This window comes from Orcinus orca, chromosome 1 (genome assembly GCF_937001465.1).
Source record: "Orcinus orca chromosome 1, mOrcOrc1.1, whole genome shotgun sequence".
Classification (NCBI taxonomy): Eukaryota; Metazoa; Chordata; class Mammalia; order Artiodactyla; family Delphinidae; genus Orcinus; species Orcinus orca.
This window is the reverse complement of record NC_064559.1, coordinates 16697939-16710105: the sequence shown is the minus strand read 5'-3', so window position 1 is coordinate 16710105 and position 12167 is coordinate 16697939. Positions and strand designations below refer to the sequence as shown.

The window sequence follows — 12167 nt, the reverse complement described above, 5'->3', positions numbered from 1 at the left end:
TATAGATCTATAATTATGGTTAATTATAAAGTGAGCAAGAGGAGATTTCTACTGTGATTGGCAATTAAGAACCTTGGGCATTGAAATTAATTGAGTTTAATTCCCTAATCTAAATATACTGACTTCATAACAAAATTAACATTTAAAACATTAAAAGACATTTATAAAAATTATAAACGAAACTTGAAGGAAATTAATTTGTCTCTGATTGCATTGACAATAATTACTTGATATATCAAGCACAACTAAATTCATATCCTGTTATGAAATGTTGGCTTTTTTTCCCTTTTTCTTTCTTTCTTTTTTTTTTTTTTTGTGGTACGCAGGCCTCTCACTGCCGTGGCCTCTCCCGTTGCGGAGCACAGGCTCCGGACGTGCAGGCTCAGTGGCCATGGCTCACGGGCCCAGCCGCTCCACGGCATGTGGAATCTTCCCGGTCCGGGGCACAAACCCGTGTCCCCTGCGTCTGCAGGTGGACTTTCAACCACTGCGCCACCAGGGAAGCCCCCTCTTTCTTATTTTGAAGGTGAGATGTATGCATTTAGAATGACCTATAGGTTATAAATTATTATTTTTATTTTCTAACAAATAGCAAAATTCACCAGTCCCAACTGACGGGCATAATGCAAGGATGGAAATTTCCCAATTTCAGTAGCTTCTTCTGCCATTTAAACCACACTCCCATCTCAAAGTTCGCTATGTATTTTTCACTTCTTGGAACAAATTTTCGTTGGGCACATGCCAGGCACTGCTCTGTGTGATGAACATTCAGAAATGAGCAAGACAGACCAGGTCTTTGCCCTTGTCTATAAAGACAGTATTTATGTGCAATATTTCCCTAGATGAAATCATATCAGCATAAGGTAAACTCTTGATAGCCAACCCATAAGATCTGTTTTGGTACACATGTAATATTGAACTGTGACCCAATGGTAAAGAGAACTGAATAAGATAAAGAGCACAGCAATGGGGTATATAGACCATGATTTATACTAACATAGCCCAGAAGAAGGCTCAAGATTATCTGTACTCTTACTACTTTTTTTTTTATAAGTTTATTTATTTTATTCATTTTTATTTTTGGCTGCGTTGGGTCTTTGTTGCTGCGCGCAGGCTTTCTCTAGTTGTAGTGAGCAGGGGCTACTCTTTGTTGCGGTGTGTGGGCTTCTCGTTGCGGTGGCTTCTCTTGTTGTAGAGCACAGGCTCTAGGCACGTGGGCTTCAGTAGCTGTGGCACGTGGGTTCAGTAGTTGTGGCTTGCAGACTCTAGAGCTCAGGCTCAGTAGTTGTGGCGCATGGGCTTAGTTGCTCCCTGGCATGTGAGATCTTCCTGGACCAGGGCTCGAACCCGTGTCCCCTACATTGGCCGGCGGATTCTTAACCAGTGCACCACCAGGGAAACCCTGTACTCTTAGTACTTTCTTTATCACTACCTACCTTCAGGTAACTATAACATGTTGTGCTCTCTGTCACTGCTTAGTCCAGATTATCTCATTTATTCTTCTCATCATCCCTATGAAGAAAGTTCTATCATTTCTAGTTTAGAAATGAGGAGACGTAATTTAGAGAAGGTAAAAAGAATGCCCAGTTCACACATCAACTGAGGATCAGAGTCTATAGTAAACCGTGGTCTGACTGTAATACTGGCTTCCCCTGAAGTGATACTACCTTGTGCTAAATAAACTTTGGGAAATGGAAAACAGGCAAAAAACACCTAAAATAGATAAGCAAGTATATGTCCCCTCCTGCCCCCCCAAAACAACCAACCTAGTAGCTGCTCTCTTTAGTCCTAAGATAGTTTCTTTGTCTGAAGGTCTTTTTTGGTGGGCATCAGCAGGAGACAGTCTGTTTTTCCTTAGCCAGCTGCACTTCCTGTGAGCTTGAATGTAGGCTTTGAGGTTATGAGGTTTCAGAGAAAGCTCAGTCTGTGACTGAAAGCCTCCGCCATTATTTGCAGGTTGTTAAGCTTGTTTGAGTATTTGTTCAAATAAAAAGTTAAGGAAATTTGATTAACACTCTTTCTCTAGCCTTTCAGAAGGAGACAACAGATTTGATCATCATATTGAAAAAAAAGGTGACAACAGGGGGAAATGGTGGTGTTTCCCCATCCTGACTCTTAACTCATTTTGTCTGAAAACCTATTGACTTAATTTGCAACGATTTTGTGGAGTAAGTGGATTACTGTCAATGTGAACAGTTTGTATGTGGAACTTTTGTTCCCACAGCAAAAATGCTGGCTAAGTTGCCAGCACCACTAGCTGCCTGCGTTTACAATCACCCCAGGAACCCCCATTGAACAGCCTCCAAACGAGGACAGCTTAATGTAAATTGAATAGCGTCCCTAATATTACACTGCCATTTAGCATTCAACTTCTAAGTGTCAGGGTGGCCTGAGCCAAGTCCTACTCTGGGACCTGAATAGTGATTCATGAACCACAATTAATAATACCAACCGTTACAACAAAAGCATGTAGCTGAAGTTGAAGAAACCATCTTGCTAGTGACGCCTTTTTTCTTTTTGCGCTTCGTTCTCACCTAATACACCCACTGTCCCTTTCATCCTAAAAGAATATTCATGTAACAGTAACTGCAGTGAGGCGATGGTAGATTCCTCCAGCTAAACATTTTAGAGTGGGTACATTCAGTGTGATTCCTAGGCTGGGACAAGAAGGAGAGTATAAGCAATATTAAACCATTAAACAAAGGAAGCTTGGGTCAGAAATATGAAGGTCATACATGAGAAGAAGAGAAAGGATGCAAATGCAAAGTGAAATCAAGAACATGAAGAGAGAAAGATTGCAAAGTTATTATCAAAGATGGAAAAAATCAGCATCTGGATTGGGCTGAGAAAATATTCAAGACCTCCTCTAAAATCTGTGGGGTCCCGAAGAAAAGTAGAGATGAAGGTTCACATCCCAGGTCTTATTTTTAAAAGTTATAACTCAAGCTCTACCCAAGGCCTGGCCCACCTTCCTACGCTGGAGACCTTAGCACACTCCTAGGGGATGCGCCTGTGACGCTGCCCTGCTGGCTGCTAGCCTGAGTGGGAACAAGGATCTGCTGGGGCAAGACCTAAACTGAGGTCCCTGGGCAGGGACCAGCCCAAACCCAGAGTGGAGAGTGACCAGGCTCAGCTCCTCGGGGGGCTGGGAGGGACAGGACCCCTGCCCCATACTTTTCCTGCTCGAGATTCTCAGGCATCTCTAAATCCTTCCCCAAACTAAACCCCAGAGTACAAAGAGGGGAGAGAATACAGTATTTGGAGAACCTGATCTGTCTAGACACCCACCTTGGAGATTGGAGCAGCTGAGTTTAAGCAAAATCAGCCTCTCTTCCTCTGGCAAGCCAGGACAGGGGCTGGCTCTTCTCCCTCGTGTACACTTGAGCGCTCTTAGCTCCGCTCTCTGGCCTGGGGCACCTAGTACCAGTTCCTCTAGAAGGTACTTCATCTGTAATGCCCATTTGCTCAGTTAGCTACAGATCCTTCCAAAAACTTTCTTAGGAAAAATAAAATTGGTCTCGTATTTCAGTTTTTGTGATATGTGACACCCTCTAAGATGCAAACCCAGGACCCTCTTGCCTGGGTCTAAGGGCAGAACTGAAAGCATCCCATCATTTTAAGGTATGTAGAAGCCAATAACAAACCAAGTGGAGTATAATTGATATACCTGGCATTCCTTGATAGTGGCCTGTGCTCCACCTGCCCCACGTATGCCCAGCCAACCTCAAGAATCCTGGCGGAGCAACAGTCCCCTTTGTAAAGGAAGGATAAAGCAATCAGGTTTAGAAAACACTAGAGCACATCTTCAAATAATGGGTCAGAATCACCTACTGCAAAAATCAAACCATGAGCAGATGAATCCGACACGTAGCTTTTAGAAGTGGAGTAATTACAATGGAGCACACGTTTTGGAGTAAACTCTCAGCCTGTGAGATAGCTTTTGAAGCAGTAATGGCTAGTGAAACTTATCATTCCAGTCTCAGAAAGATTAGTGGTAATCTACAATTTTTATTAATCATACTCATACACAAAAATAGAAGGGACTCACAGAAATATCACTTTCAATACATATCTCATAAATGCTTACAATTTGTGCTTTGTTTAACTTACAAGAGGGAATAGATGCTAGGACAAAGGGATTTAGCTAAAGTACCACAAAAAGCTTAGAACAAATGAGTGGAGAGCTAACTACTGAAATTAGGAATTAGTCTAATAGCCATACTGGAGGTCTGCACACAACTGATCTTCAATAAATGCAAAACTACAACAAATAAAACTTTCTTAGACCTCAGACTAACAAGCACCAAGCTTTTCTGAATGTAAATATAATTTTGGGTTGTAAATAGTTTGAACTCTTTGTATGGACCTCATCACTCTCTACTTTTCACTCAACCAATGTCTCTGTTTAGTCAGTGGTTCTATGATGTGTACTTGTCATGTAGTGATTTTGATTCTGTAGAAAGTCTCTGTGGAAAGGGGGTAAATACAAAAAGTACTCTAAAAAGCTGCCATATAAGTTTTTTTTTAGAATATTTTGAACAAATAGAAAAGAAGTCTTATCATGTTCTTTGCACTAAGCAACTGTTTTCAATAACGAGTCCTGCATAAGGACTTATTGATGGATTCAGAAATCCTAGCACGGGACAGGGAGGCTGCAATTAAAGGCATCCTCCGATTAGTGCCCAAACAGACTCAAAGGGGAGTGGTCTGTATTGCCCTGGAAAATAGCAGTTCTGAGTTGTAAGGTTGACAGAACTTTGCAGGATGAACAGTATAAATTTATAGACAGACATATGAACCATGGAGAAGAATTTCAGAACCTTGCTAACTACCTTGATTTAGAATGAAATAAGCTGAAGATGAATTATTTCTCATTTTGTTTGAAAAATTGGCAACCCATCCACAGAAAATATGCCTGAGATTTGGAGGATCATACAAATGTTATCGCTGTACTTGAGACAGTAAATCTTCCTCTTGACCTCCAGAATAGGACCCACATTTAATAAAATGCTTTTATTCTACTATGAAGCCTTTCTGGGTTGTGTTAAACCAAATCAGCCAGGATAGACGAAATTTACCAGTCGGTTCAGACTCCTGCTGCAAACTCTCACGCCTGCATCTACCGCCAGCTGTCACCAGGAAGGAGAGACCAGCAGCTTATCAACCTATAGAAACAATCCATCTCCATATTCTCTACTGAAGCTCACACACGGATGATAACTTGAACAATTTTCCAGTACATAAAGAGAGTAAATAAATAACAAGGCAACATGGCGCTTAATGTTTCCCTTTCTCGTTTTCTTGCTCTTAGCGTTCCAGCTTCAGGCAACAAAATCCTTAAGCACTGAAACGAGCAAAAAAGCAGTTTTAAGAAGATAGGTCAGGACATTAATATAACACCTCCTTTTTATCCTCTGACATTCCTCACAATAAATCAGCTGGCTTTCCTCCACACCCTCCACCCGCCCATCCAGATTTCGGATCGCCCAAAGTAAATCTGTGACAAGGGTATCTATACATAATATTAATGGTGCCGAGGAGGGCTGGTGTGAAGTGTGAGCGCTTGTCAAGAAAGGAGCGATGGAGCCCAGCCGTTCATCCTCCGCAGTGTGCTCTACATCATCTGCAGGACAAACGTAACATCATTAGGAAGAAAAAAAAAGAGGAAGAGGGAGGCAGGAGGAGGTGGGGAAGTAGCCAACCTGCAAGGAAACGGCTAAGTTGGAGATTCCAATCAATCTAACTAAGCCAGGTTCCCTGAGATACTGTCAGCTGCTACAGACAAAACAGATTGCAGGAGAGATCAGTGAGTCAAACAAACAAACCAACAAAAACTACGAAATACAACTTTCTTATCAGAGATTTACTCAAGTACTGGTGGCATTTTAAATCCACTTTCCAGTTTAGCTCCACTTTGCCTGGCCAGGAAAGAGAAAGAAGTTTGCTTTATCCTTAAATAAAAGAATTCAAGCAATCAGCACTCTAGAGGGTACTGGTTCATAAGCATTTACAGTAGATTAAAAAAGAAATGATGACATATTTTGTGAGTCAAAGTTTAAGAAAAGGCCAGAAGGATAGAGAAGTTTGAGTTTCAATCTTTACTCAAGGTCAAAATCTAGCTTCTGGGTTAGTGGGTGGCTGAGTTTTTATGGTGAAAGGGGGCTCCAGTTTCTTTGGCTGTTTAATCAGTTGTATGTAGAAGGATTGTGTCCAACTAAAGATCTGTAGGCAGTGAAACTATTGACCATATGCTGTCCTAGTCCCTGCTTGTGAAATAAAGATCATTTGATCTTTTGTGCCAAAGTATTAAATCACCTAATCCGCTGACAGCTAAACTTAAGAAAACCAATGCCAAAACAAAACAATGAACAGAGCGAATGAAACAAACTGTCCTAAATTACTGGGGCGGGTTAAATAAAATCCAAGTTCCATTACCCCTCTGATTCCATTTACTCACCTGTCACTTAATTCAGAGCCCGACAAGTTATTTTGATTTATCATCTAAACTGCTCCAGATCTATAGCTCTGAGATGTTTAGTTACAACTTGGGGAATGTTCTCTTACAAATAATTTTAGCATTTGCTTTGGATGATTCCCAAGTCCTTTTACCAAGTGTCAGAACAGATCTGAACCCAGTTCAGAGTTTTCAGGTCTGATGAATCTTATCCCAAAGCAACAACTTTAGTTACTATTGATCAATCCGTTTTATTTCCAATTTAAATGCCTGAATACCTAGGATAACTCAGAAATTAATTACTGAGTATTTTAGAAACCAGCCTCCCCCATCTACATTCAGTATCTTTTAAAAGTTTTTTCACTAATAGTTTAAAGTAAAAGAAATCAGGTGCTCACCTTTTAAAGTAGCCTTGTTTCCAAAATATGATAGGCAAACTTACTGCTCTTGCCAGCCACTTAAATTAGGGTCCTGTTGAATGGAGACAATGACATATGGGTAGTTCCAAATTTAAGCTAGCGCAAAGAAATAGCACCTAATGCAAGCAGACTAAGAAAGTGCAAGGTCATATTTAACTGTATCAAACTTGATTCTTTAAGCTCTAACAGGATTTGATCATCAGTCAATCGTGGAATGCTGAATTTGCCTAATAGTAATTCTTTTTCCATCTACAAATGACCATAGTTTGTACATAATTTAAATCGAGACATATGAAATTATGGTGATGGTTATGAAAGAAAATCAGAATAATTTTTACTTTATTAACAATAATGTACTAGGTGTACGCAGTACACACAACTATACAAATAAGCATAGTGAGTCTTTAAGTAAGCAGTGCAAAAACGAAACTATTTAAAGAGAAATTTGATTTTGGCATACATGGCGCATTATCTAAATCTGACCTCCAGAAAGAAATGTCAACTAATCATAATTATCACTGCACCCATCCATTCTGAAAAATAAATAAATAAATACACAACAGGCAGAACTAAACAACTAAGGGATTTTTGCATTTCCCATTATGGTCCCTCCTGTAAAATAAAGAATAGATAGACTGAAACATGAATATGAAGGCATGAATGAGAATTATTTTCTTATTCTTAAAACAAACAAGCAATGAGTAAAACAACATTCACATTAATTTAAAATGAAGCTATGATGCATTTTCTTATTCTGTTTAATTTTGTACCATTTGTGTAACAATGGAGAAATTTGCAAAATGAAAATAATGTTACAAATATCATTTGATTCAGATGATCTTGGTAGCTCATTTTTCATGGGTCATCTCTTTTAAAATTTAAATTAGTAGGAAATTATTTGCTAACATTTAAAAATTCTCTGTTGTCTCTCCAAATAGAATTAATCTTCTATTGCATTCTGGAAGCGTTAGAAAACATATAGCATGACATGAAGTTCAGAATTTCTTTTTTCAAAAAAAATAAAGCTGACTTATTAATTAAATATGTCTGACATCTTCACCAAATTATTAGCACCTTGAGGAATGGAGCTGTCTCTCCTTCATTGTTTCACCCGGAGCACTGATACAGGATTGGGCCTTCCTGTGGAAAAGAACTCTGTGACTTTGTACAAGTCACTCCCCTCTGAAGGCTTATTACCTCTTTTATAAGTGGAGGTGTGGATGAGATGATCAGTACAATTTCTTCTCACAAAGAGGGCTATGGTTGGATGAATTATGAACTGAGGATGTAGCTCTGCTCTATTGGGTCTTCGTAGTTGTAGGTCTTTGTAAGGAAAAATCATGTAAACAGATAGCACTTTGATAAGAGAAAGAAAAACAAATAGTGTAATGGACAAATTACTGGGAAGGTCAGGTAATCTTAATCTAGGAATGAAGAAAGTTAAAATGAAGAAACTGGGTCATTTCAGATAAGGGAAGAGGAGAGAAGACATTTCAGGCTGCAAGAACAGACTGAGAAAAGATAATGTATGTTTGGAGAACGGTCGATTAGCCCAGGGTAGCTGGGGTGCATTATAGTTGAGCAGATGTAATGAAAGACAAAAATAATACTGATACTAAGACCTAGTATTTGAGAGAAAGGAAAGAGAAGATCAGGTTGTGGTGCACAAGAAAGCTCTAACAGAGGAGGCGGGATTTGAGTTGAATCTTGGAAAATGAGTAGGATTTGAAGAAGAAAAGGAGAGGATAAGAGTGAGTTCATATAGAGGGAAGTATATTTGATAGATATATTTAGGTCAGGAAAACATTTGATTAGAATGAAACATTCATGTGAAAATCAAGACTGTAAAAGGAGATCAGGAAGATGTTGGAGAGGACAGAGCATTCCAGGTGGAAGAATTGGCCTATTTCTCATGTACTGAGTAATCTTTGCTATGTTATGTGCCGAGGAGTCAAATAGCGACAGCATGGAAAGCCTTGGGTGGCAGAGGAATAGAAAACCTCTTAGCCTAGAAAACAGAAAGACTGGGACGGGGCAAACAGTGAGGAAACTATTACCCAGGTCCAAGCATGAGATGATGAATAAAGCAAAAAAAGAAAGAAACTTGGGACTTGGTTGACAAAATGGATATGACACACGAGGTGGAGAAAATATTGAAATAAGTTATGAGAATGTGGTACTTTTAGCACTGATATATAGGACATATAGAAATAGCTCACACATTTTGAGGGATTGTAGTCTTTGCATGGAGGGTCTTTGCAAAAATGCAGCAGGTAAAACCCGGTCTCATAGAATAGAGGGTACTCACTGGGAAGTTAAAAACTTGCCAATAAATATATGCATCTGTTGAAAAGTGTTCAGCTGCAAGTAACATAAATCCCAGCTATGGGTTACAAAAATAGGAATCTAATTTTCTCACACAGCAAGAAGTTTGTTAGTAGGCATTTGCTGTGCAGGTTCAGATGCTTGGCAAACTCATCTTTCTATTCTGACATTGTTAAGGTGAGCTGCTCATCTTTATGCTTCTCACCTCCTGATCACAAGATGGCTGCTATATCTCCAGACATTACATTCATTTCCAAGACAGGAAAAAGAGGTAAGGGTTTGCTATGTTATATTAGGAAAGCAAAAGTTTCCCTAGAAATCCCCAGTAGACTACCATTTATGTCTTACTGATTGGAGCTGATCGACTTGGTCACTTCTAGCAGCAAGGGAAAATGGGAATGTGTTTTCTGGGTATATTACTTACCAAATAAAGTCAGGATTCTGTTAGCAAGAAAAAAAGGAGAATGGATATTGTGTAGGCAATTAGAAAGATATGCTAAAGTATATTTTATAGCATAGTAAATAAAAGTTCTAGAAGGTGATTGCTTTTAAGTGATAAAAATTTGTTGTCATTAAAACTTGATAGTTGGTGACCCTTCTAAATCTCTCTCAAAATTCTTTTCCTATCTCCCCCCCCGCCATCTCCATGAATGCTACCTACCTGGCGTGGACTATAGCAATGACCTCACCTGGTCACTTTGCTGTCATCCTCTTGCCCTATTGTTATCTATTTTCTGTACAATAATAAGAATGATCTTTTTATAGAAGGAAGTTACAACTTAATTTACAGTTTGCATTATTTTCAGATCAATGAAAATAGAAACACTATATATATTGATGTGACCAAGCTACTTTAAAGAAAATCCTTAGCCTTAGATATTTTTATTATTAAACATTAAAAATGAGTTAAGTAGCATTCATTTATCTGAAAAAAACACAATAAAATATACTAAAATTAAGTAGAAAGAAGGAATTAATAATTGACAAAACCCAAGATGGTTATTTAGGAAAAAATCAGGAAAACTGATCAATAAGTTAAAATATTTTTGAAAAGATCAATAAGTTAAAGCTCTAATAAGCCCTTATATGGAAAAACAGAGAATCTACATACACTCACGTATATGTACATATAACAAATAAATTCTAGAGTATAATAAATGACAGTAAATATGAGAAAAGCTCTAATAATTTTCCAAAATATTTTTGTAACGTGAGAAATTACTCCATAGAGTTTCACATAATAAATTTGAATATGTGATTTCTCAAGGAAATATCAAAAATTACTCAAGAAAAGGATAACTATAGAAGGAAATAAAGATCTGTCCTGCAGCTAATACCAAAAAAGGAGAAGGCTGAGGTCACTCTACAGGCTCTTCATATCAAATCTTCAACAGTACAGTATTCCCCATAATTCTTTCTTCATTCCCAAGCACAGAAAAAGGCAGGCAGCTTTCCATTTATTTTTTGTGTCACACATAATTCTGATACCAAAACCTGACCAAGATTGTACCAAAAATGAAGCTCATGGTCTAGTCTCAGTCATGACTGTATCTTGCTCTCCTACTGTCTACAGAATACAAAAATACGTATCAGCAGCACAGTCACCTGAAAAGAAGCAGGTTTATTTCAGGAATGCAAAGATGGATCAATATCAGACAATCTATTAATTTTAATATATAACTTTAATTTATTAAAGGTATGATCATATGCAGGTATGCCCAAAAGTCATTTGATAACTTCCAGCTAGACATAATAAAAAGTTTTAGTAAATTTGAGAATAAAATCAACAGACATAATACAGTAAAGAATATAATGTCATAGTGTGCACTTTTTATGTATTAGGAATATACCAGACACATTCCTCTTATAGTGAGGAACAAAAAATGCCTATGTTGAAGATTGTATTATTATTCTAACTACTGTCTTCTCCTCTCTCTAGGAGGATTATAGGTCCCTACACCTTCAATGGCAGTATTAGCCACATGATTTGCAATGTCTCTCCTTATAGAAGAATTACATATTCCCACTTCACTGATAACAGTAGTTGCCAAGTGACTTGCTTTGAACAATTTATTGTGAGTAAAAATAATTGTGACATTCCTAAACAGAAGCTTTAAGAGGCATCTCATGATTTTGCCATACTCTTCTTTCCATCTCTCACGAGACCACAGTGTCCCAAAATTAGGTCTAGGAGACAAGACAACATAGGACAGAGCTATGGCTGACGCAAATTGTACATGAATGTGAATGAGAAACAAGCCTTTGCTGTTGGAAACCACTGAAAAGTGGGGGTCATATTTGCTAGAACAAAACTTAGCTTGACTGATACCACATACTATCTCCACTAGTCTTCTGCATTCTTTCTGGGGGTTCAGAATGTGATAAGGCTGAACAAAAGATATACTATACACAAATATGGGCAAGGAAAATAAGTAATTGTCATTATTTACTAATGATATATTGCTATTTAATGAGACTCCAAGAGAATCAGCTGAAAATCTCTTAGGACTCATAGAATTGGGAAATAAGAAACAAACCTTTCCTTATATCACAAATAACCAGTCAAAAAACATAACAAAAGTAATTCCAATAAAATAACAATAAAATAATTAAAATACTAAAAATTAACTTAATAACAAATGAGTGAGACTTACACAGCTATATTAAGAAAATCATTCACTTGACAGTCAATAAATGTACACTATATTCAATATCTTGTAATAACCTACAATGGAAAATAATCTGAAAAAAATGTATATATAACTGAATCACTTTGCTGTATACCTGAAACTAACACAATATTGTAAATCAACTATACTTCATTAAAAAATTTTTTTTAAATAAATACACATTAAGTTCTAGGCACTATTATAGGCTCTGGCAATACGACAGTACAAAATGCTTTTTCCTGGAGCTTACATTCTACTTGGAGATGAGAGACAATAAACAAATATGAAAACTAATATATA

General features: G+C 37.8%; 1 long non-coding RNA gene across 1 annotated transcript in view; it reads left to right on the top strand.

Annotated features, from left to right (window-relative positions):
* Window positions 1-2113, top strand: part of LOC125963574 (uncharacterized) — a 34664-nt gene extending 32551 nt beyond the window's left edge. The window contains exon 3 of the long non-coding RNA XR_007475735.1: window positions 2027-2113. This is a non-coding gene — a long non-coding RNA (uncharacterized LOC125963574). The remainder of the gene's footprint in view (window positions 1-2026) is intronic.
* Window positions 2114-12167: the final 10054 nt, after the last annotated feature.